The sequence below is a fragment of the Lissotriton vulgaris genome, chromosome 1_1, assembly GCF_964263255.1.
Source record: "Lissotriton vulgaris chromosome 1_1, aLisVul1.2, whole genome shotgun sequence".
Taxonomy (NCBI): Eukaryota; Metazoa; Chordata; class Amphibia; order Caudata; family Salamandridae; genus Lissotriton; species Lissotriton vulgaris.
Genome location: NC_141685.1, coordinates 567349811 through 567372729, shown reverse-complemented (window position 1 = coordinate 567372729; position 22919 = coordinate 567349811). Strand labels below are relative to the sequence as shown.

Below are 22919 nucleotides of genomic sequence, written 5' to 3'. Positions count from 1 at the left end.
TTCTGGAACCAACTAGGTTACCCCAGAGAAATGGACTGGTTCCTGAGCCAAAAGCGTCGGCCAAAAAGTTGGGCATTTTCATGGACAATAATCTAAGCATGAAACCACAGGTAAAATCTGTGGTATCAATATGCATGTTTATGTTGAAAATGCTTAGGAAAATAACACTGCTACTTCCACCAAAGGCACAAAAAGTGAAGGCAATTGTCCGTTCCAAATTGGAGTATGCCTATCCCATTTATCATTTGAAATAATTCTCCAAACTGAAGTGGCTTGTTTAATGTATCAACTTCCAATATGCACCCATCCTACTCCAGTGCTACAGCAGCTTCCCTGGCTTTCAGTAAAACAATGCATCCCCTTTAGAATTTGTTGCCTCATACTTAAGAGCATGAGGGGCTCTACATCTTACTTTCAGGCCAAGAAGGTGGAAGTACATTCCATTATGAAACCTAAGATGCACACATTCCAACCTTTTCACTAGCCCTAAAGTTCAGAAGAGTAGATCAGGTGGCTGCAGTTTAGCGATATAAGCACCATTAGTATGAAACACTCTTTCTGACCATCTCCTCCATGAATCTGAATTTAAGTTATTTCATAGAAATCTCAAGATGTTACTTTTTAAACAGTCTACCTGTGTTGAGCAGCCGTCTTCTGTTCTGCTGATATTCTGTCTCTCTACTCAGTACTAAGAAACCTTTGGTGAAGATGTGCTCTATAAGTGTAATCAACATGATATAACTTGACAATCCCTTATAAACCAAGCCCATATAGAAAATAGACAAAAATACAAGGAAGCATCTTGGTTAACTTTCATAATTTCTCAAAGATTCAATTTGGTTGAAGGTGTTAAAAAGCAAGATGTTTGTAATAAAGGATTCTTCTTGCTCCTTAATTTTTGACATGTGTCTTGCACGTGGGAAAAAACAATAGGCCTTTGATAAATAAATGGTCAGACTGCAGAGCCTAAGCACTAAAGTCCAAATGAAATTCCCACTCGCTCCTAAATGTATGTGGGATACAAAAATGCACTGTCTGAAAAACAAAGATGAGGCTGAAAAACTAATAGAGTATAGGCTCCTCTAAAAAGTAGTAGTAGAATCTTGAATGAATAAATGAATGACTTGACTTTTAGAGAACCGAGATACTTGGAGAGTGTCCAAGCGCTAAGGCAAGAAACCGGTTAGTGACACAAATGTTATAGGCTAAATAGATGGGTTCATAGCAATTTGCAAAAGGCAATCTCTTCAGTCATATTTCTAAGTTGGACAAGGAGGTGGTTCCAGATCACTGCAACATTGGCCAAGATGGAAGATCCTCCTCATCTCAATCTTTAAAACAAGGGACCTATATCAGCTGTGCATCTCCCGAACACAGGGCCCTGAGAGGACAGTATTGCTGAATACTTATGTTGAGAGAGTGTGGCCCTTTTTGATGAAGGTTTGAAGAATGGGGGAGTCAGGTCCTGGGACGTGGGGCTAGCTGGACCATTAATATAACTAAGTACACAGATTGCCAGCCACACACTTACTTAAATCCTCTATTTTTGAGGGAACAAACCATAAGAGACTTCCTGGTTCGTACGGGTATATCACTCTAACCCTTTTATTATTTATTTATTTTTTGTCTTTTTTAGTATCGATGTATGAAAGGGACACCTTATCGTTTAGTACACCTTATATACAATTATTTACAATTCGCGATTATTTACAACACAAACACATACACATAACTAGTTGTATTATACAAAGTGAATTGCTCTGATATATATACACTCAAATATTCATACTACGAAGAAAAAATCATCCATAATTCCATAAAGACCAGAGTCAAAAGTATAAACTTGATGACAATCATAAATCAATGAACTACAGTTAAATGTAGGCAGTTCAAAAAAGGAAAAATAGACTTCAAATTAATTCATTCAGTCCATTCGACCAATAAATGGCTAATCTTTTTACGCCAACGCGTTTCGAATCCGGTATGTCAACTCTACGGATTCTCATCAGGGCTCTGTCTTAATATGGGATATCTGCAAGTGTATAAAATAAAACATGTTTTAGCTACATTTCTGACAGTTGTTTAGCTTCCAACTACATTTAACTCGTATTCCTCTTATTACCTGTTGAACCAGCATTTCATTGAAAATAAACACACTGAGAATGACTTGAAGTGGTCAATTCTATATGTTCTGCAACAGTCTAGATCCATTGACCATGATAAACTTCTACTAAAAAAAGAGGCCTACCTTATACTTAAGTTTAATAGCGCACTCAGCGGGCTCAACTCGCTATCTGAAATATCTAGAGTGTGAGCTATATCTAGTACAGTGCCTCCAAAAGAAAGGGTCGATGGTAATTGCGCATATGTTTTCATATGTGGTTTAAATTCACCTTTTTTCACATCTAAATGATAGCCTTCTCTAGCGACCCCACTCTAAGATGGCCGCCAAGCAAGTAGCTTTAAGTAGGTCCAAAACCATGTTACAAAATGGCTGCCAAACTAAGTGAATGAGAGCTAGATGCCGAGAGACAGCTTGTTCAAGTAAGTCTAGAGCTAACATGGGTTTGATTTGCTACCAATAATGCAGTAGCCCCAGAAACCTAATAAAACGCTGTTATTTCCTCCAGGGAAAGCGAGCGTGAGTAAAAAGGACTGAGGAAAGCGGTGCCTGCATGGTTAGAAAGCGTTTACCGCTGCAACCGATTAGAACACGAACAGCCCAAGCGAGGAATCCCTCAGAGCAGGTATGCCGAGTAGAGCAACGAGTGCCATACTCTCTCCGTCTGTGCATAAAAAGCGCGTAAAACGTTATTCTCATTATTTTCAGGCTGTAATACAAGACTGAAAATTAACTCCCATTTGGTGGAAACGTAGGATCACGAGAATGATCCAGTAAGGTATGTTGATAACACATGTGCCCCATTCTGTTCTTAGAAAGTGAGCAAGAACAGGTCATGATACCTGTATTTGTTTTTAGATCCCGAAAAGAAAAGAAACTCAGTCAGAACTAATACTCTACCCTTGACCGGCGGCGGCTGGTTCAACAGGTAATAAGAGGAATACGAGTTAAATGTAGTTGGAAGCTAAACAACTGTCAGAAATGTAGCTAAAACAAGTTTTATTTTATACACTTGCAGATATCCCGTATTAAGACAGAGCCCTGATGAGAATCCGTAGAGTTGACATACCGGATTCGAAACGCGTTGGCGTAAAAAGATTAGCCATTTATTGGTCGAATGGACTGAATGAATTAATTTGAAGTCTATATTTTCCTTTTTTGAACTGCCTACATTTAACTGTAGTTCATTGATTTATGATTGTCATCAAGTTTATACTTTTGACTCTGGTCTTTATGGAATTACGGATGATTTTTTCTTCGTAGTATGAATATTTGAGTGTATATATATCAGAGCAATTCACTTTGTATAATACAACTAGTTATGTGTATGTGTTTGTGTTGTAAATAATCGCGAAATTGTAAATAATTGTATATAAGGTGTACAAAACGATAAGGTGTCCCTTTTATACATCGATACTAAAAAAGACAAAAAATAAATAAATAATAAAAGGGTTAAAGTGATATACCCGTACGAACCAGGAAGTCTCTTATGGTTTGTTCCCTTTTTGATGAAGGGCAGGGTGGGCTAACACCTGGGCTTTGAAGACGATTCTCTTACTGACTAGGAGCCATTGGAACTGTTTTAGATATGAGGGCGTTGAAGTATGCCCAGGGCGTTTAAATAGAAGATAAGCTGCTGTGCTCTGCAATACTTGTAAGCACTTGGTTAGAGAATGTGATAAACCCAGGTATAAAACGTTTGAGTAATCCAATCTAGATAGTATTGAAGGTTGGACAGCTATATTCTGAGCCTTCCAAGGGAGAAAGGACAAGAACCTTTTCAGTGCCTTCATTATCTAGAAGCACACTTTCACTACAGAGGAGATTTGGGCAATAAAATGAAATATAGCCATCAAACACCATCCCAAGATTTCTCACCAGTTCTGGGAGAGACTGGGAGACTGCACAGTCCCTTGGCCAGCATCCATACCATCCACGTGATGGGTCCGAAAAGTAAAATTGTCATCTTGTCTGGATTGTACATTATTTATTCTCAGCCAGTTCATGACAGCCCTCATTTATTTATTTATTTATTTATTTAGAACAGGGGTCTCCAACCTTTTCTGTAGTGAGAGCTACTTCTGAGCAGTGAAAATTGTCGTGAGCTACTGAACGCTAGGAAACTAGCACATTTTTTCGAGAGACCCCTCCCACGCCCAGTTTCATTGACTTTAAGCCTAATTTCTTCCAAGCCCATAAGGTGGTTTGAACAAAAGGGGGCACTCTACCTCTTTTGAAGGTACAGACAGCTGCAGGTTGTGCTACCTTAAGCAAAAGCTTGTTTTGCTTGGAAGCATTCCTGGAAAGTGTAACGAAATACTGCAAGATACAAGCCTATGACCTGCTTTGGTTATAATTGTTCACGCACTGCAAAAGTTAAACCTCAACATATCTTCCATACCAAATGTGAATTATTGAAGTCTAGCTTAGATGGGCAGTCACTAGATTTTAAAAAAGAGACTCATTTTATTGTGAACAACCTCAATTATTTCCCCTTCACCACATACTTTTTTTATTACAGTTTTAAAATGTCCCACCCTGGTTCAGGTTCAAATAATTTTTAACTAGTGTTATTCATTAAGGCTTTTATTTGGAATACTCCAGATCTGTCCATGATCCGGAACTGTGCTACCCAAAGAAACTGCTGCAGTGTTGGTGTTGATTGCCACATGCACTGGGAACAGACGTTTTAAGCCAGGCATGGACAAATTGGGCTTTGGCTCAGAGCTCCACCCATTCAGGTACCCCGATACAGCTAGAGTTGTAGCCAACGTTGTTCTGCAGAGAGCCTTGCCAGGATGACCTTTAATAATTTTTAAACTGATTGATTTATATATCATTTTCCTTTAATTTATTTTGAATGTGGCTGATATGTGAGTCTATTACAGAGTATTTGCAGAGAAATGTTGCATTATGTTTCATGCAACATCCATAAAAATGTTTCATTTAGAACAGATCGAAAATGGCTTGTCCAAAGAGGGGATTGAAAGAGTTAAAACTGGATCAGAAATTCAAAGCTCTCAAGAGTGGAACAACTTATATTCTTTTTAGGAGTGCAGACAGGGGATTGTTTTAATGTTGTGCCTTTGGTAAAGGAAACTGAAACTTGGCAACACCCTGCTTCTCCCGATATAAAAACCAGAGCTGGAAAGCAAAAAAATACATTCTCGATTGTGTCTGTTAGTCGTCATTTTTTAGCTGCTTCCAAACTGTCAGGCAATGTTGCTGAAGGCATCCTGTGGGCCTCTTTCACTCTTAAATGCCAAGATATGTAGTTAGCATTAGCAACAATTTATTTAGCATAGATAGTTCGGGAGCAGATGGGACAAGGCAGGCTCAGACTTCGCTATAAACAAGACCCGTGGCATATCAGCGTTTACGTTTACAGTACAGAAGGCCCACATCACAGCTCCAGTCTGGAGAACAGCGCATTAAGAGGTATAATGCTTGCCGATTGATCTGCTCCTCGCGTGTCTCTCACTCATCTGCCTTTCTTCCTCCTCCGCCCTCCCCTCTTACAGCTACCTCCTTCTCTAACTTCCACGCAGCCCAACCTGCCTCGACCACCCTTCTCATTCGTCTTAGTTCTCTCCCTCCCCCCGGCTGGTATTTAGACCCCTTTACCACTCGCACTACCCACCGCTTCACTGCCCCTGCTCGCCACTCCGGACAGTGTCTTTTGTCAGCGGGCCCATCAATCGCACCGCGCTATACGCCATGTGTCATGCCCCTATGATGAGACCTGCAGGCACTGGCCTGCCAGGGAGAGCTCCTCCTTGGTGCCTGAGGAAGCAGCTGTGCTCCCTCTCTTCCAGGATGCAAGGTAGAACCAGACAGACTGCGCGACCTGGGGGCCCCCTATCTCACACACTGCAGGGCACAACTACCGCACAACCACTCTCTGGCCCATAGGCCACACCACACTTAAGCGCAGAAGATCCGGGTTCCACTCAGACACCTGCTGTTTAATTACTGACTGGAGCACACGTATTCTAGTGGCTGTTGTTGGTCTTTAGAACCAAGATACTCGGGTCTGCTCCCGGCTTTACCGCTTTCCCAAAATCTTGTGATCTGTGGCAAAACAGTTTAACGCCTATTGCCTTGCATTCCTCATCTGCCAAAACTTGGAGCGCTCTGAAACAGATTATGTTTAACATATTTAAGCAATAATCGGCCAATCTTTTGAGGGTGGGTTTAGTTTAAGGTAAATATTGCTCACGCAGTTACCAGCTCCCCTCACTGGCAGGCTCAGAATAGCCGGCAGGCTTGGGGTGACTCCATCTCAGCAGCCTTTGGGGCGGGTACCCCAGGGAGTATTCACTGCATTCACAGCCTCAGGCGATCACAACGCTCACATCTGCCCCCCCTCCGGCCGGGCAGTTAAAGGACTCTGTCCTGATGGGTCTGCCTCTGAGGCCCAGACAGAGCCGAGTCCGCAGCCGCTTATTTTATCACGTGGCTGCCTCCGAGGCCACAATAGTAAGGCGTGGACCTGGCAGTCCACAGTCCGCCTCTTCTGGAGCCAGCGCAGAGGCCGAGGCCTCATTTTCTACTCTAGGGCCACTACCTCAGAGGCTTAGACGGCAGAGTTACCCCACTGGACTGGCTCGCGCTATCTACCCAGGGCGCCTCCTCTGGAGCCCGGGCAGAGCCTGAGCTGAAGGCCGCCCGGCATCCCTCGGTGTCACTGCCCCAGAGTGCGGAGTAACCCTGCTGGACCTGCACTGGCCTCTATCTCTACAGCACCCCCCCTCTAGAGCCCGGGCAGAGCCTGGCCTGAGGGCCGCCTGCTCTTCCTAGGTGCACCGCCTCAGACAGGCCGGAAGAAGCCTCTGCAGTCCACCTCCTCTGAAGCTCGGGCAGCCCTGAGCCCGGGCTCGCCTTCCCCCCTGTACTGCCTCCGAGGTCACTGGAGAAGGGAGCACGGCCTTCGAGACCCTGCTCTGGGTCACTGTCCCCCAGAGGCCCTTCCGGGTGTTATACAGCACCATCGGCTGGAAGCCAGAGCCGCCCTTCATCTCTGCTGCCTCCAGCTATCAGCATGCAGCTCCCTTCGGACCTTGGCTCGAGCTGAAAAAGCAGAAGGTGCGGGTTCGTAGCAGTTCAATACTGCTTTCACCACCTGCATGCTAGCAAGCTTTTCCAGGACCTGCAGCTTCGCACCAGCACACGTCGTGCTGGAATCGGATCAAGAGCGCGGTGCCTGGCTGTGAAAGGCCGGTAGCATGCACTGGAGGCGGAGATCAGCAATAGCGTCATCATGTTTGGCTTGCCCCGCCCCAACTAAGCTCAGTTAGGCCAATCTGAGCAGTTGGGTTTGGTGAGGGCAGGCAACGGCTGTAAAAAAAGGCCCGAGAATAATAAATGACACTAACAGGCTACAAATTTAAATGCAAGGCGCGAGCTACTCATGGGGGTTCAGCGAGCTACCGGTAGCTCGCGATCGACCGGTTGGAGACCCCTGATTTAGAAGCTTGTAGAGCGCACGGCTACCTCCGGCGGAGGTGTCCCGGCGCTAAGATTACATGAGAGTCCCCATAGAGAGTAACCAGGATCACATCCCTCTGAGGGAGAAGGAAAATACTGAAGACCTAACGTTTAGTGAACAACCAGGTCTTGAGTTTGCGTCGAAAGGCTGGCTCGGATTCAGTGAACCTGAGGTCAAGAGGGAGGCTGTTCCAGAGCTTGGCAGCAGTGACGGTGAAGGATCTGCCGCCACTACGAGAAAGCCTAAATCTAGGCACCATCAGTAGACGTAGACTGTTGGATCTCAGGTGTCTAACTGAAGAAGAAATCTTGAGACGTTTTCTCAGATATAGCGGGCCAATTCCATGGATTGCTCGGAATGTCAGGGTCAGAATTTTGAAATCGATGCGTCGGGCTATAGGGAGCCAGTGAAGCTCATCCCGGTAGGCTCTGACTGAGGTGCGGGCAGGAATATTACCAATGAGCCGGGCTGCCACGTTCTGGACAATTTGCAGACGGTCAATTAGGTATTGGGGGGCACCTGCATATAGACTATAAGCATAGTCTAGATGGGTGGTGATAAGTGCCTGGACAACTGTTTTGCGAGATGATTGAGGGAGGTAGGGGAAAATTTTCCTGATCATGCGCAATTTGGAAAAACAAGCCCCTACAACTTTGTTGACTTGGGCACTTCCAGACAAAGAGTTGTCAAAGGTGAAGCCAAGGTTGCGGGCAGCCTGTACAGGAGTGGGAGGAGGATTCAAAACGGTAGGCCACCAAAGAATTGCAGGGGGAGGAGATTTCTTGCTGAAAAAGAGAACCTCAGTTTTGTCGGTATTGAGGGCAAGGTGATTGGCTGACATCCATTCAGGCAGAGGAAGTCTCCATTACGGATTCTGAAATACCCTCATATGAGAGTAGTAGCTGATTATTGTCAGCATAGGACATGATTTTAATGCCATAGGATTCCACTAGAAAGGCAAGCAGAGACATAAGTGTTGAATAACGTGAGACTCGTGCCAATCCCTGAGGCGCTCCACACTTAAGGGTCTTGGTAATAGAAACGTAGGGCATCATCCACACTGTCTGCTCTCTAGCATTCAGAAAAGGGCTGAGCCATATCAGTGCCGAACCTCCCAGCCCAATGTCTACCAAACATTGAAGTGAAGTATCATGGGGTATGGTTTTGAACGCCGCCAAGAGATCTGATAAGATCAAGGTGGCATTATGATCCAGGTCCAAAGTCATTTTCTTGGATTGGGCAATTCCAGGAAACCTGTCTCCATGTTGTGATGAGCTCGAAATCCAAACTAAGAGGTATGAAGAAGATTGTATGTTCCACAAACTTTTGATGATTGATTCTAATATTTTTGAGTCAGCTCGAAGGAGAGGAATTGGTCTAAAATGAGAAAAGACAAAATTATCAGCCGCAGGTTATTATTATTTTTTTTTTAAGAAGAGAAATATCACTTGCCTTCTTCCATGTATCAGAGGCATTACCCAAATGCAAGGAGGAACTGAACAAGCTGAGATAGACTGGTCAAATGGTATCAACAATTAGTCTTATTGTATGTGGGGGCCTGGTTCTAGTGGGAAGCCAGATTTATAGTTCAAAAAACATATTTTTAACTACTCCCCGTAAGGTGGTTTAAATTGGAAGAGCTTGCCTTCCGAGGGAGGGATCAGCATCTTACGGAAAGATTTAGTGGTGGAGGAAGAGTTAGATGACAGTAAATTCATATGGATCTTAATAATTGTATCTTCACAGAAGTCGCTTAACCTAGAGCATAGGTTCAAATTGGCTTCAAGAGACAGGGTCCGTGATTTAGGGCCCATAAATTGGGACACTATTTTTTAAAATCTTCCTAGAACTGTTATTAGCCCCTCTTAGCTTCTCAGTGTAGAAATTACTCTATGCCAATTTTAGATTCATATGGTATCCAGTTAGGGTTTGTTTATAGGACACCTTATCGTCATCCCAATAACGTCTTCTCCAAATTCTTTCCAACATTTTACAGTGCAGGGCAGATGGAGTAAGCCTCTGCTTTCTAAGGGTTTGCAGGGTAACAACAGCACTCTAAAGTGGAATTGGAAGGAGTGGGGGGAGAAGTATAACTTATCTGCCTCTGTTGTAAATATACGTCCATTCATGTTAAAAATGTACATAAACCATGGAGTATGAAGGGGGAGAGCACTCGCATGGGTAAGAAAACTCTAGAAACCAAAAAAGAATGGAGGATTCCTCACTGAGGGTGGCCACCAGGTGGGGAGAAAATGGGTAAAAAGGAAAAGAAGCAAATGGATAACTAACTGAGCTTTCCAACTTGGAAAGTGAATGGGCAGAGGTCCAGGAGAAGACGTCCATTATGGAATAGCTGAGCGAATGTGGTGTCAAAATAATAATAGTTCAAGAGGCTCACTTGACTGAGCCAGGAGGGTAGTAGCATGTTTAATAAATATAAATGGATTTGAGCAGCAGTTTGCACTACGCAATCATGTACTGCTAAAGGAGCTGATCCAGACGTCTAACTGCAGATTCCTCACCTTTTGATTATTCCTCCTGCATAGAAAGCATTTTCAGCAGTACCACTGCATGCCGGTAGGTGGTGTACTGCAGCTCTGGAATGGCATCCTTCTGCTCCTGAATGGATATGTGGAGTTGTTTATAGGCACCACCCATTTACAATTGCTTCTGTTCCCTTCTTTCCGCTTCTGCAGTCATGGATCTGTAGCTATCATTTTTCTTTAAAAAATTCGACTACCAGTGTGCAAGGGAAATGACACCTACGTTCTGGTGGAACTGTATAAGTGCTTAGATACAAAACATTTGCCTTGTATAGACAACACTGTTCAATAATATCTTACTTAAGTGTTTATTTATTTATGAAATTTGTAGAGCGCGAACGAATGCCCGAGGGCATCTTGGCGCTAAAAACTCAATTCATGACTCTCCTGATCTTGGATCCCGGCATAGTTACTGGTTAAACAGCCAGGTCTTTAAACTTTTCCGAAAAGAGTATGACTCATCCTAATTGACAGAGGAAGAGAGTTCCAAAGTCTAGTTGCTGTAACTGTGAACCGCCTGTCTCCCCAGGAAACTGTTTTAGTACGAGAAACTGTTAATTGGTGCAAAGTACCTGATCTCAGTTGTCTTGAGGGACAGTACGGTGTTATCTGGTTCCTGAGAAACTGCGGACCTAAATTATGTAGTGCTTTAAATACAAGGCATAGTGTCTTTAAATTTTTTTTTTTTAAATTTTTATTTTGCAATGAACATAAAGAATAAGAAACACAATAAGCCGCACCGGGGCGTCACACATGTTCCCACACAGTGGGAAAGGAAGCAATGTAAGATGGTGGCAATGTCACAACACTAAGAAAGAGATTATGCAATGAGTCCGAGCACCTGTAGGAAAAGACAAATCGTAAAGAATGCCCCTTAGGAGCTGAGTCTTGCGAAATCAAATGGTCCCTTCAGGCAGGTCTTCGAGCAAACCAAAGATCACAAAAATGCCCCGTCCAATGAGATGAGGTACCTCGGTTGCAGCATAAAAAATAAAGAAAAAAAGAACTCCCCCCCAGCCCCCCCCCCCCACCCCCACCCCTCGTGACGGCGACACAGACAAACCACAATCATTCGGCAGGCACACTAAAGTTGGAAGAGGTGTAAGGATCGTAATGATGCCGGGCAAACCGCTGAGGGCAGGCCAGTAGATAGGAAGGTTACCAAGGGGCCCCACACGTGCTTAAAGTTCTTGTAATTACCGAGGAAGATGTCCGCCATTCTCTCCATGCTCAGGAGTCTCCAGAGCCTCGCGTGCCAAAGGGAAATCGCCGGTGCCTCCTTCCGTTTCCAAGCCGACGCCAGCGTAAGCTTGGCTGCTCCTAAGCACAGCCATAGGATTTTCTTATCCGCGCGCGTCTGGTGCTCAAGACCGGGGTCCCGTAGGCCCAGGAGCGCAAAGGCCAAAGAATTCTCAATAGGGTATCGTAGGATATCCTTGATATGGGATGGGAAAGAATTTCATCCCAGAACGGCCTGATTATTGGGCAATCCCACCAAATGTGGCGGAAGTCCCCCAGAAGGCCACAGCCTCTCCAGCATTTGTCCGAGGTAGCCGGGTAGATACGATGGAGCCGAGCCGGCACCATATACCATTGCGTGAGAGTCTTGAAATGAGCCTCCCGTAAGTGAATTGAATGATTGAATTGGGTCATATCTCTCCACAAAGCTGACCATTCGGCGTCGGCGATATCCCTCCCCACCATCTCCTCCCACTGTTCCATGTAACGCGGCCTAGGAGACAATTCAGATTGAAGCAGCAGTTGATACAGGAAGGAAATGGCTCCCTTCATGGTGGATGTCCTGAGCAGAAAAGCCTCAAAGTTCGAAGGGGGCCTCGTGGCTGCCTCCAGCACACCTGGCGACGTAGCCCAATGTAGTAGTTGTACATGCTTATGTCTATCAGTTTGCGGCACCTGGTAATCCTGCATGCAATTAGCAAAGGTCAAAGGATCAGAGCCGTGAAACAAGTGAAGCAGCGCCCGACATCCTCCCTCCCTCCATGCGTCAAAGGGCCCCTCGGTAAGCGCCGGCGGGAAGGCCGGATTAAAATGCAATGGCGTGAACGGAGATGGGAAGGTCGTCCACCGCTCATCGCCAGCCAAGGTGTCCCATACCTTCAGTGTAGTGCCCGTGGGGGTACTGATGTAAGCATTCACGGGGCGATCTTTCTTCGGTTTCCAGGCTAAATCCCAGATGGACCGGCCCGCCACGCTTCAGTCCATATGCAACCAGTGCTTTTCAGAGAGCTGCTGCAACCATTCTACCATGACCCTCAGTTGGGCAGCCTTATAGTAAAGGCACAGGTCCGGGAGACCAACCCCTCCTTCCGACCGAGGTCGGCGAAGAACCGCGAAGGATAGACGCGCTCTGCCTCCTTGCCAGACAAATTTCAATACCATCGTTTTGAGTTGCCGGAAGTAAGCGCTATCCAGCGGAATAGGCAAGGCTTGGAATAGGTACAGGTATTTGGGGAGAAGGACCATTTTGACCGCATGCACCCGACCTAGCCAAGACAGGAATTTGGGTTTCCACCTTTCTAATTCCGCCCGGGTCTTCGCCATGAGTGGCGGGAAGTTGGCCGCGAATAACTTGCCCACCGTCGGAGTCAGGTGGACTCCCAGATAGACAATCGAACCTGAAGCCCAGGCCAACGGCGTCAGTGCTCGCACCTGAGCAACATCAGCTTGCGATAAAGTCAAGTTCAAAATGTAAGACTTGCCATAATTTACTTTAAAGCCAGCCACATCCTCAAATTCAAGCAAGATGTCCCTAACACAGGGCAGAGAACTAGCCGGATCAGCCACCGAGAGCAGGACGTCGTCCGCGAAGAGAGTGATTTTGTGTTGTTCTCCCGTGAATGGTATGCCCTTCACACCTTCGTGCTCCCTCACCGCCATCGCCAGGGGCTCAATGCTGAGCGCGAATAACAAGGGGGAGAGGGGACACCCCTGTCTGGTGCCCCGTGAGTGTGCGAAGAAGGCCGACAGGTGGCCATTCACTGCCACCCTCGACCGTGGGCTGCAAAAGTTCGCCTGCACCATGGTAATGAAGTTATCAGAAAAGCCGAAAGCACGCAGCGTATTAAATAGAAAGCCCAAATCCACGCGGTCGAAGGCCTTCTCCGCGTCCAGACCCACCAACACAGCAGGGATGCGGAATCTGTCCGCCTTTTCAATGAGGTGAACCACCCTACGAGTATTATCGTGGGTCTGGCGACCCTTAATGAAGCCGGACTGGTCTGGGTGTATGATCGCCGGCAGCAGATCTTGTAGGCGGCCAGCCAGAATCGCCGAGTACAGCTTCGCGTCGATGTTGAGCAAGGCTATGGGACGAAACGAGGCACATTGCTCCGGATCCTTCCCAGGTTTCGGCAAGACCGTAATCACCGCCTCCGCCAGGGTCCCCGCGTTCATACCGGACGCCGCCATATCATTAAAAAGGGCAACCAGAAAGTCACATAGCTCAGTAGCATACGTCTTGTAAAAGACCGCAGTGTAACCATCCGGACCCGGAGCCTTGTGTAGCTTCAAATTTTTGATGGCGGAGAGAACCTCTTCTCTCGAGATCGGTGCTTCTAACAGCTCGTTCCATTCCTTAGACACTCGGGGCAACGGCAAGCGCTGTAGGAACTCCCGCTGGGACTCCGCGTCCAAGGCGTCGCCCGCATACAATTCGGCGTAAAAGCGCCTAAAAAATATCCGCCTTCGCTCCATCCCTATGGTGCAACACCCCTGCGGCATCTCTGATCCCTCCAATGTATTCCCGTTCCCTCCTGTCTCGCAATTGCCGCGCTAAGTGTCTACCAATCTTGTTGCCGCATGCATACGAATGACGCCCTAGCCGCAGAAGCGTAAGCTCGGCCCTATTGGCATAGTGTGCCTTCAATTTGCCCCTCACTGCCGTCAACGGGCGGAGAGTCACTCTCGAGGGGTTGAGCTTGTGAGCTCGTTAAAGCTCAACCACCTCAGCCTCCAATGCCTCACGTTCCTTCCTCCGTAATGCGTTAATCTGTGAGTTAAGTCCCAAGCATGTACCCCTGATCGTGGCCTTAAAGGCGTCCCACATGGTCGACAGCGAGGTGTCCGATGGGGGATTGAGGTCGAAGAATTCCCAGATAGAAAGGCGTAAAGCTTGATTAGAGACATCGTCCCTGACCACCGACGCCGGGAAATACCACTTCCTATGGGATGCATCAGGTGGCGACCAACGAAGATTAAGCACCAAGAGACTGTGGTCCGATACCGAGATCAGGAGAATGGCAGCATCCACCACGTCCCCGCGTAAGGACTGACTAAGGAAAATGAAATCCAAACGGGAGTAGGAATGATGCACGTGGGAGAAAAATGTGTAATCTTTCGTGGTAGGATGGAAAAAACGCCAGCCATCAACAAGCCCCAAGTCCCCCACCCCTTGCTGTGCCGAATCAGAAAACACTCCCGTGTCCACCCTATGTCCCCCTGAGCTATCCAGATCCTTGTCCCACACCAGATTGAAATCCCCCAACAGGAACAAATGACCTTCTGCAAAGTCCCCCACCTTCACCAACAGATCCTGCAAATACTTATTTTGACCAACATTGGGTAAATACACCACCACGAAGGTGCACAATCGACCTTGCACAAGCCACTTGACCATCAACCAACAGCCCTCCTTATCATGACGGACCTCCACAGGCTGAAAGTGCAGCGCAGCCCGGAAAAGGAGTGCCACTCCCCTGTGTTTCATAGCAGCGGAAGACCTATAAATAATGGGATAGGCCCTATGTCGGAGCCGCATCTCGTCTTTCCGCGCCAGGTGGGTTTCTTGCAACCCAACAATGTCAAGGTGGTGGTCCACTACATACTTCAAAACCTTCTGCGGCGAATTCATGCCCTTAACGTTCCATGTCCCTATGCTAATCGGCATTGCCAAGACTAATCCCGAAATCTGCTCTCATCACCCCAGGTGTCCCCCTCCCCACACCTAGGCCAGCACTCAAACAAGAAACAACCAACACCCGCCCTCCAACCATTGCAGTGATATCTACAACGCCATTGTATCCACGCGCCCGCAGCCACACATCAATCATCCCCCCATTCCAACCGTCACGAGTCCCCCCCCCACACCCCAAACTCCCCAACTCCTACCCCTCCCTCATTGGAAACACAACCAAAAACCAGAGCAAAAGCAACAATATGAAAGCAAGTACAGTACTCATCGTGTCCAGAAGGCCGGAGTCCGTAAGAGGCCTTCCTTCCAGGAAGCAGGCCGGGGGGACTAATACACTATCCCCCATGGCCACAGTCGAGGGTGTCTCCTCCAAGAGTACATTCATACCCCCAGACCAGAAGGCCCGATCCCCTCCGGGCGCCGATCCATCAATGAGAAGGAGGTCACGCAGCTCCGGAGCTGTGCTGCGTATCAGCCAATGTGGCCGAAGCCACCGAAGCCACAGCATCGTCCCGCTCCTGCAAGCTGGTAGTGAGGTCCGGCAGCCGCCGGTCAGGAGAGGCGCCCACCCTATGCCAGGAAGACAAGCGGTGGCGCCTCCGAGACGGAGAAGTAGCTGTGTCCTGTGAGGGTGGCACATCCTCCAGGCCCAGAAGGTCTTTTGCTGCCTGAAGCGTGCGAATTTGTGCGAGACGATTCTGCCACCGAAAGATGATTCGAAATGGATGCCCCCATGAGTAAGCGATGCCCCGTTCTCGCAGAAAGGCGGTCACTGGGCGGAACTCCCTTCTCTTCCTCAGGGTGGAGGCCGCCAGGTCCTGGTACAATTGGGGGTGGTGCTCCCTAAACTGCAATGACGTGAGTGCTCTGGCCTTGCGGAGGATCCGTTCTTTCACCTGGAAATCATGTACGCACACAAGGATATCGGGGGGGGCCCCCCCCGCGCCTGGGCAGCCCCACTCTATGCACTCTGTCCATTTGGATTTCCCGTGTATCCTCCTCATCCAGTATTTGGAGGAACAGTTCTTGGACATAACCACGCAGGTCCCCCGCCTCACCATCCCAGGGCACAGCCCGGATACGAATGTTATTCCTGCGTGAGCGGTTTTCCAGATCCTCTGTGTGCGTTTGTAAGTCCAGGTTCTGCTCGGTGAGGCGGATGATATCCTGCTGCAGCAAGTGCACGTCGTTAGCCATACTTAGATCATGGTCTTCCAGGGTTGCCACCCTCTCACCTAGACCGTCCACATCCCTCCGCACCTCCCGCAGGTCTGAAGCCAATTGCGCCCGCAGCTCGGAGATATCCTCCTTGATAGAGGCAAAGAGTTCGGTCACGAAAGCTTTCGTCGCCGGCGCTTCATCGTCCGACTGCTTCGACGATCCACTAGCTCCCGGGGACGCCGGCTGTTGGGAAGATTTTGAAGCGCCATCCTTCCCCAGGCGCCCTTTGCGCTGCGCGTTAGACATGGCGGCAAGCAACACTCCACTCGAGCACCACGCGGTCAAGCAAGATGGCGGATCTTGTCGCTCGGCCTACGATCTCAAATGCCAGGCCTCAAACTATAGTCCGCAGCACCCCTGGCATGACCGGCATGACAGACATGACGTTCACAACATATACTGCGGCTTGTGTCCTAGGTTTCACAGGTGCACGGGGCAAAGCTCAGCCCCGTGGATGAGCAGGGGTCCAAAGGCGGCCATGAACGCTGTCGCTATCCCCCAAACTGCTTCCATCTCACACGTGGTCCGGGCTTCGCCGGGATCCGCTGACTCGGCACCTCTCACCACCACCAGCCTCGGCTAGGGAAACCGCCACCGCCCAGGGTCACCGCCTCCGGCCTTCAGTCGCCTCGCTCCACCACACGGCGACCATTACCAGCCGTTGTGGAGCCTTCTCAGCCGAGCTCCGCGGGTCCGCTGCACCTCACAATCCAGGAGACTCCAAGCCGCCTCCGCAGCGAGATCCGCCGCTTCGCAGATACAACGCGACTCTCCACCTTCCGCAAGCTCTGGGGACTCCAGGCGGGTTCTCAGTAGCTCCGCCCTCCTCCTACGCCGGCCGCCGAGATCAAGAGAGGCCGGGGTCGCGCAGGCCGCGGAGTTCAGTCGTTCTCGTGGGCGATCTCGGTGTTTCTCCGCCCCTCCGGCGGCACCAAACCACTCCGCTACGCTAGGAAGACATCCACACCACTTTTGAAGCGGGGCCGCTCCCTCAGGACCGTGCTATTAGATGCTTTTGCTGGATCGGCGCCGGAGCGGCTCGGAAAGGCGTCCTACTCCGCCGCCATCTTGGCCACGCCCCCCAGTGTCTTGAATTTTATTCGATTTTTGATTGTTAACCAATGAAGATTCCGAATGTTTTGGGCAATTGGTTTACATTTGGGAGTCCTGGATAACAGTCTTGCCGCAGCATTCTGTACTGATTGCATTTTGTTAACAACCAGAGTTTGCGCGTTGGCAAACAGGCCATTGCAGTAATCGAGTGAGGATAGTACGACTGTGCTTACCAGGGTTTTACCTGCGCTGTCAGGTAGAAACAGAGTGATTTTTTAAATGAGTTTTAGCTTATGAAAAGCTGTTGCCGCTATTTGATTAGCGTGAGCAAAAAAGTTAAGATTTTCATCAAATACCACTCCTAAATTCCTGACCCGTGGGACAGGGTTGGGCAAAGTTCCAAAGGCTGAAGGCCACCAGGCAGGAGACCAGCAAGGGGAGAGTTTCCCGAAGATGACAACCTCGGTCTTTTGGGAATTAAGTTTAAGGGAGCTGGAGGACATCCAGTCCCCAATCGCCAGTATGCCCTCCTGAAAGCGTTCCGCCACCTCTTCTCCGTCGGTATAAATGGCTAGAACTAGCTGGGTGTCCTCTGCGTAGGAGGTAAGGCCCATCCCATATTGCTTGATGACTTTAGCTAGGTCCGACACATAAATGTTAAAAAGTGTCAGACTTAGGGATGAGCCTTGAGGCACCCCACAAGGTAGAGAAAGCTCACTTGATTTGAACGGACCTAAAGTGACTGCCTGAGTCCTTCAGAATAAGAAAGAAGCAAGTAGGTTCTTTGCTCCCTGTTGGATTCCCATCTTTCCGACACAGTCGATCAGAATGGAATGATCGAAAGCGGCAGATAGGTCCAGCAGTACAAGTACTGCCGTTCCTCCCTGATCTCTGATGATTCTAATGTCATAAGCGGCTTTGATTCGGGCCGTTTGAGTGCCGTGAAATTTGCGGAACCTAACTGGGTATTATCCAGCAGGCAGTGATCTTCGATATACTCCGACAGCTGGTGATTCATGGCTTTCTCTACCACCTTAGCCAAAAATGGGAGGCTGGCTACAGGTCGATAGTTTTTTAAATCATCTTTAGCAAGATGTTGTTTTTTTAAAAGCGGCTTTAGAAGAGTGTTTTTCAAAGCATTAGGAAAGATCTTTGATTCAAAAATGGCATTGCATATTTGCGTGACTACACGAGTTAATAGGTCCATAACCGATGGAAAATTTTTTGGTGGACATGGATCTAAAGCAGATCCTGTTTTTATGGTGTTCATAATGTCCAGAATTTGTTGCTCTGTCATTTCTTTAAAATGAGTTAGGGAACAAACAGTGGGTGTCGTACAGGCAAGATGTGTAATGGCTCTGTCCTTACAGGAAAAGGCCAGGTAAATCTCATTCACCTTTGTGTAAAAGAAGTTAGCCAATGCGTCACAAAAAGATTGAGAAGGGGAGGGAAGCCAAGTCAGGGGTTTTCCCTACTAGTTCCTTCACTACGTCATAGAGTTGTTTACTTGAGTTCTTAGCCTTTTCTATTTGATCACTAAAGAATTGCCTTTTTGCAGTAATGATCATTTTTTTATAATTAGCAAGTGTTTCCTTTGTTGTGGGATTTACTTTCTTGATCGTAGCTTTTTTTTGCCAGATTCTCTCGGCATTTCTACAAGTTTGTTTTTGTTTCCTGAGTTCTTCCGAGAACCAAGGCGCAGAGGGGACTATCCTATTCCTGGATATAATTTTGTAAGGTACCAGAGCCCTTATAACGTTACATAGCCAATCTGAGTTTTGATTCATGGCTATATTTGGGTCTAATGAAATCACCGGGCATGTGCTGTTCAGTAATGCTCTAAAGTCTACATCGTCGAGGTCCTTCCACGCTTTAAAAGGTGTGCGACAAGGATCAGGTGGTCTGTCTATTGGAGCGTCTGTAATAGAAATATAACAAAGAATGACATAATGATCAGACCAAGGGAGCGGGAGGACGTCTTGTACAAGAATACCGTTAAAATGATAGAATATGCCGTCCAGAGTGTGACCAGCCTCGTGTGTAGGAGAGGAAACTAATTGGGAAAGTCTTAGTGCTTCCATGTCTGACAATAATACGAGTGTTTCGTTATTATCTTGTTTATCTAGATGAAAGTTGAAGTCACCTAAAACTGTGTAGGAATCCTCAGTTGCTAACGATTCAAGCATTGAGTTCAGGTCAGAGAGAAAATCGGTGCGTCTTCCAGGTGGTCTATACAGGAGCACTCCTTTGAAATTGTGCGACGGAGTCAGCAAAATGGTAAAAAGAATTGCTTCACAAGTGGATGACGGGATGGGAGACATTGTCACTATAAACGTATTATGGGCAATTATTGCCAGACCACCACCTTTCTTTCTCTGTCCTGTCGATAGACCTTGTATCCTGTGGGAACTGCAACCACTAAATCAGGATCTGAGGCGCTATCCACCCAGGTCTCTGTGACAAACAATATGTCTAGATTCCTATCCTTGATGAGGTCTGATATTTCCTGTCAATGTTTTACTAGTGAACGAGCATTAATAAGTGCCATTGAGATATTAATGTTTCTTTTGGTGCTATTTTTACTGGACATAACATTGTTTGTAATACAAGGGAGGGTGGATTTACAATGACAGCTGATAACAGTCAATGAGGGAATGGAATCTGGGTCATGCATTGAACAATTACTAACTGAAGGAGGTCGGTGTTGCAATAACTCCGCCCTAGAGTAGGGGATACAGACCTTGACATTCGCCATCATGGAACAAAGAACAACCTTGGAACAGCTTTTCCAAAACTGTGGGTTGACCGGCTCGTGAGTTGTGCCTTGAACTGTGGTGCCTTTAAAATCTGTGTTTATCTTGTCACATTTGCTGGAGCTGCAAAGACAGAGGTCAAATATTAGGCTATGTTTTCTGCCAAATTGCTGCTTATTCTTTTAACATGCGGATTGGCGTTTACTTTTCTTTCTCTGACTGCAAAGTCAGAGGAGTTTTTAAAGGTAATTATGTGATCTTGTTGCAATACAGGAGGGTGAAAGGAAAGGCTGTAGGATATTAATTTTTGCAACACGGTTTTTGTAATTCTATTTGCTGAAAACAGAGATTCTAATACAACAAAGCACTTTCCTTGGTGATGCACAAATGATAAATATTCACAGAAATACGATTTCCACACCTTTTCTGCATGCTGCATAGTTTTATCAGTAAAACACAATTTCTGTGGAAATGTAGTGCTCATTTTACTGGAAAATGTACTGTCTTTAAGTGACAATGGGATACCATGCAGGGCTTGAGTTACATAAAAAAATTGCCTCACCTTATGTCCACAAAAGATAGGTGGATAGTGAAAGTTTGTCCTAAAATTGGGCTGTGCTTCTAAAATGTATGGAAATCACTGTCCTAAAAAAAGTGAATCTTAAAAAAAAAAAAAAAAAACATCTCTCACCAAAAGGGAGGTTTTTGTGCTATAATATTCTACGCAAGCCCCCAAGATCAAGTCTATCATTCGTAAGAGGTGGGAATTAATTGAGAATGAACCTGATTTCCAAAATGTTTTCCATGACCTTCCATTATTTGCACACACTCGTGCACTAAATATATGTGAATTACTCAAACCGCCTAGAGCTGAACAAAGTATAATCCACAAAGGCACGAGGAAGTGTTACAATTGCGGACAATGTGGTAATGTCATGGTTGGCAAAGAATTTCGACATCCCAAAATTGGCAAGGCTATAACCTTAAAACACACGTCAGATTGTTCGACTGAAGGCATAATTTACGCCATTAAATGTGCATGTGGACTAATTTATGTGAGGAGGACAAGCAGAAAAATAAAAACAAGAATAGTGGAACACAAAAGTCGTATTCGCAATAAGAACATGAACTGTTCCCTTGTGACACATTGGATAAATGCAGCTCATACTATCCCACAATTGCGTTTCACTATTTTGGAACACATCACATCACATATAGGTATGGACCTAAATACAGCACCAGCACGCAAAAAAACATATTGGATTAAAATACTAGGGACCATAATGCGCGGGGGTCTCAATGATCACTATGAACTTTTATGCTTCTTGTAAGATACACTCTTCCATTAGACTGTAAGGGACTTGCATTTTTTATTTTAATTTTTATACTTTATATTTTATTCCCTTTATATTTATTTTTATTTTCATCCTCATTTATTATTTACTTTGAATTCCTCACATTCTTTCCACTTGTTTCCTTTCTCATTAGTTTGGACCGTGGGCTCACGTTCATTTCTGCCTCGAGCACATGCACGCTATCAATAAAGTTCGTCCTATTTTCCCAATAGAAAAAGCACTGAATAGCCCTTTTTTAGTGTTGATGCATCTTGTCAGAGCTCCGCTCTAAGCCGTCTCCGATGTCGACAGTTTCTGATTACAAATCCATGGGATAGGCGGAGAGGTTGCACGTGACTTTTGGACTGTCGTCAGGAAGTAGGATACCGGTTATGAGTACTTTGAAGTAAGTTGATGAGGCACAGGGTCGGCGTTTTTTTCTTAAACAGACAAGCGTAAGTGGTTTTAAAACAACCGCTACTTATTTTATATTCCCACAGAGATTACGATTTGGAATATTGAATACTACACTCGGGAGAGCACTTTACGCATAGACCCCGAGGTGAGAGGGGAGAACGAGAGGCTATTAGTGTCTTGTTTTCTAGTAAGACGGTAAAGGTGAACTGAAGCATTATATCTCCACAGGGGTTGGTATACCTGAAGCACATTGAGTGTGCGTTGATGTAGATGGGATTAGAACAAACCCTCGAGATTTGGTATGTTACGTAGCTATTACTAAACTATTCATACAGTGTTATGAGTTTGAACATCACATGATAGTTATTTTGGATTATAGGTGATGGCCCGCTTAGGTAGTTTTTAGCTACCGTTTGATTACAGGAGATACCTAAGGGAGTTTCAGGTACAATGAAGTATATTGTTGATCAAATAGTAGGGCACTGGTAGTTTTGGTGATGCCACTCAAGTTAGACATAGGATGACAAGCATTGATGTCTTGGAATGAACTTGCTATTTCATCCTATTCCTGTTCTGATATTGTTTCACAATTATTTTCTTTTACACCATGGCACAATGCATGAAACATTTTAGCTTTAGTTCTCCTATTTTGGACTTCACCTTTCAGATTGAATCTTGACTTTTGATTTCATTTTAATCTAAACACTCAATCATTAGTAATGCAAGTCTTGAGCATGTTCACCCATGGTCTAGGGGAACAGTTGTCAACATGGATATTAATATAACATTTGACTTTACTGTTTTTTGTTGTAGACACGGAAGCTGAACCTTTTCAGAAGATTTTGAACATTGTTTCATTTATATCATTTGTTGTACATTTAACCCCTGAAGAAGGGTTCTGAATGAACCCGAAATGCATTGTTTTTTTTTACTATCTTCGCATTGTTTTCACACATGTAATCTGCTATAGATGTTATTTAATTTGATGAGCGTTTTTTGCCTTATTCACCTGAGAATATAAAGAATGTGATACATTTCAGCTTTGGCTGCCCATATTT

The 22919-nt window shown here is 46.2% G+C and overlaps 1 protein-coding gene and 1 long non-coding RNA gene across 2 annotated transcripts in view; one reads left to right on the top strand and one right to left on the bottom strand.

The window, feature by feature from the left end:
- Window positions 1-22919, top strand: part of LRRC8D (leucine rich repeat containing 8 VRAC subunit D) — a 439662-nt gene that overhangs the window by 298777 nt on the left and 117966 nt on the right. The window lies entirely within an intron of this gene.
- Window positions 1-22919, bottom strand: part of LOC147747493 (uncharacterized) — a 106687-nt gene that overhangs the window by 13991 nt on the left and 69777 nt on the right. The window contains exon 3 of the long non-coding RNA XR_015308298.1: window positions 20098-20233. This is a non-coding gene — a long non-coding RNA (uncharacterized LOC147747493). The remainder of the gene's footprint in view (window positions 1-20097; window positions 20234-22919) is intronic.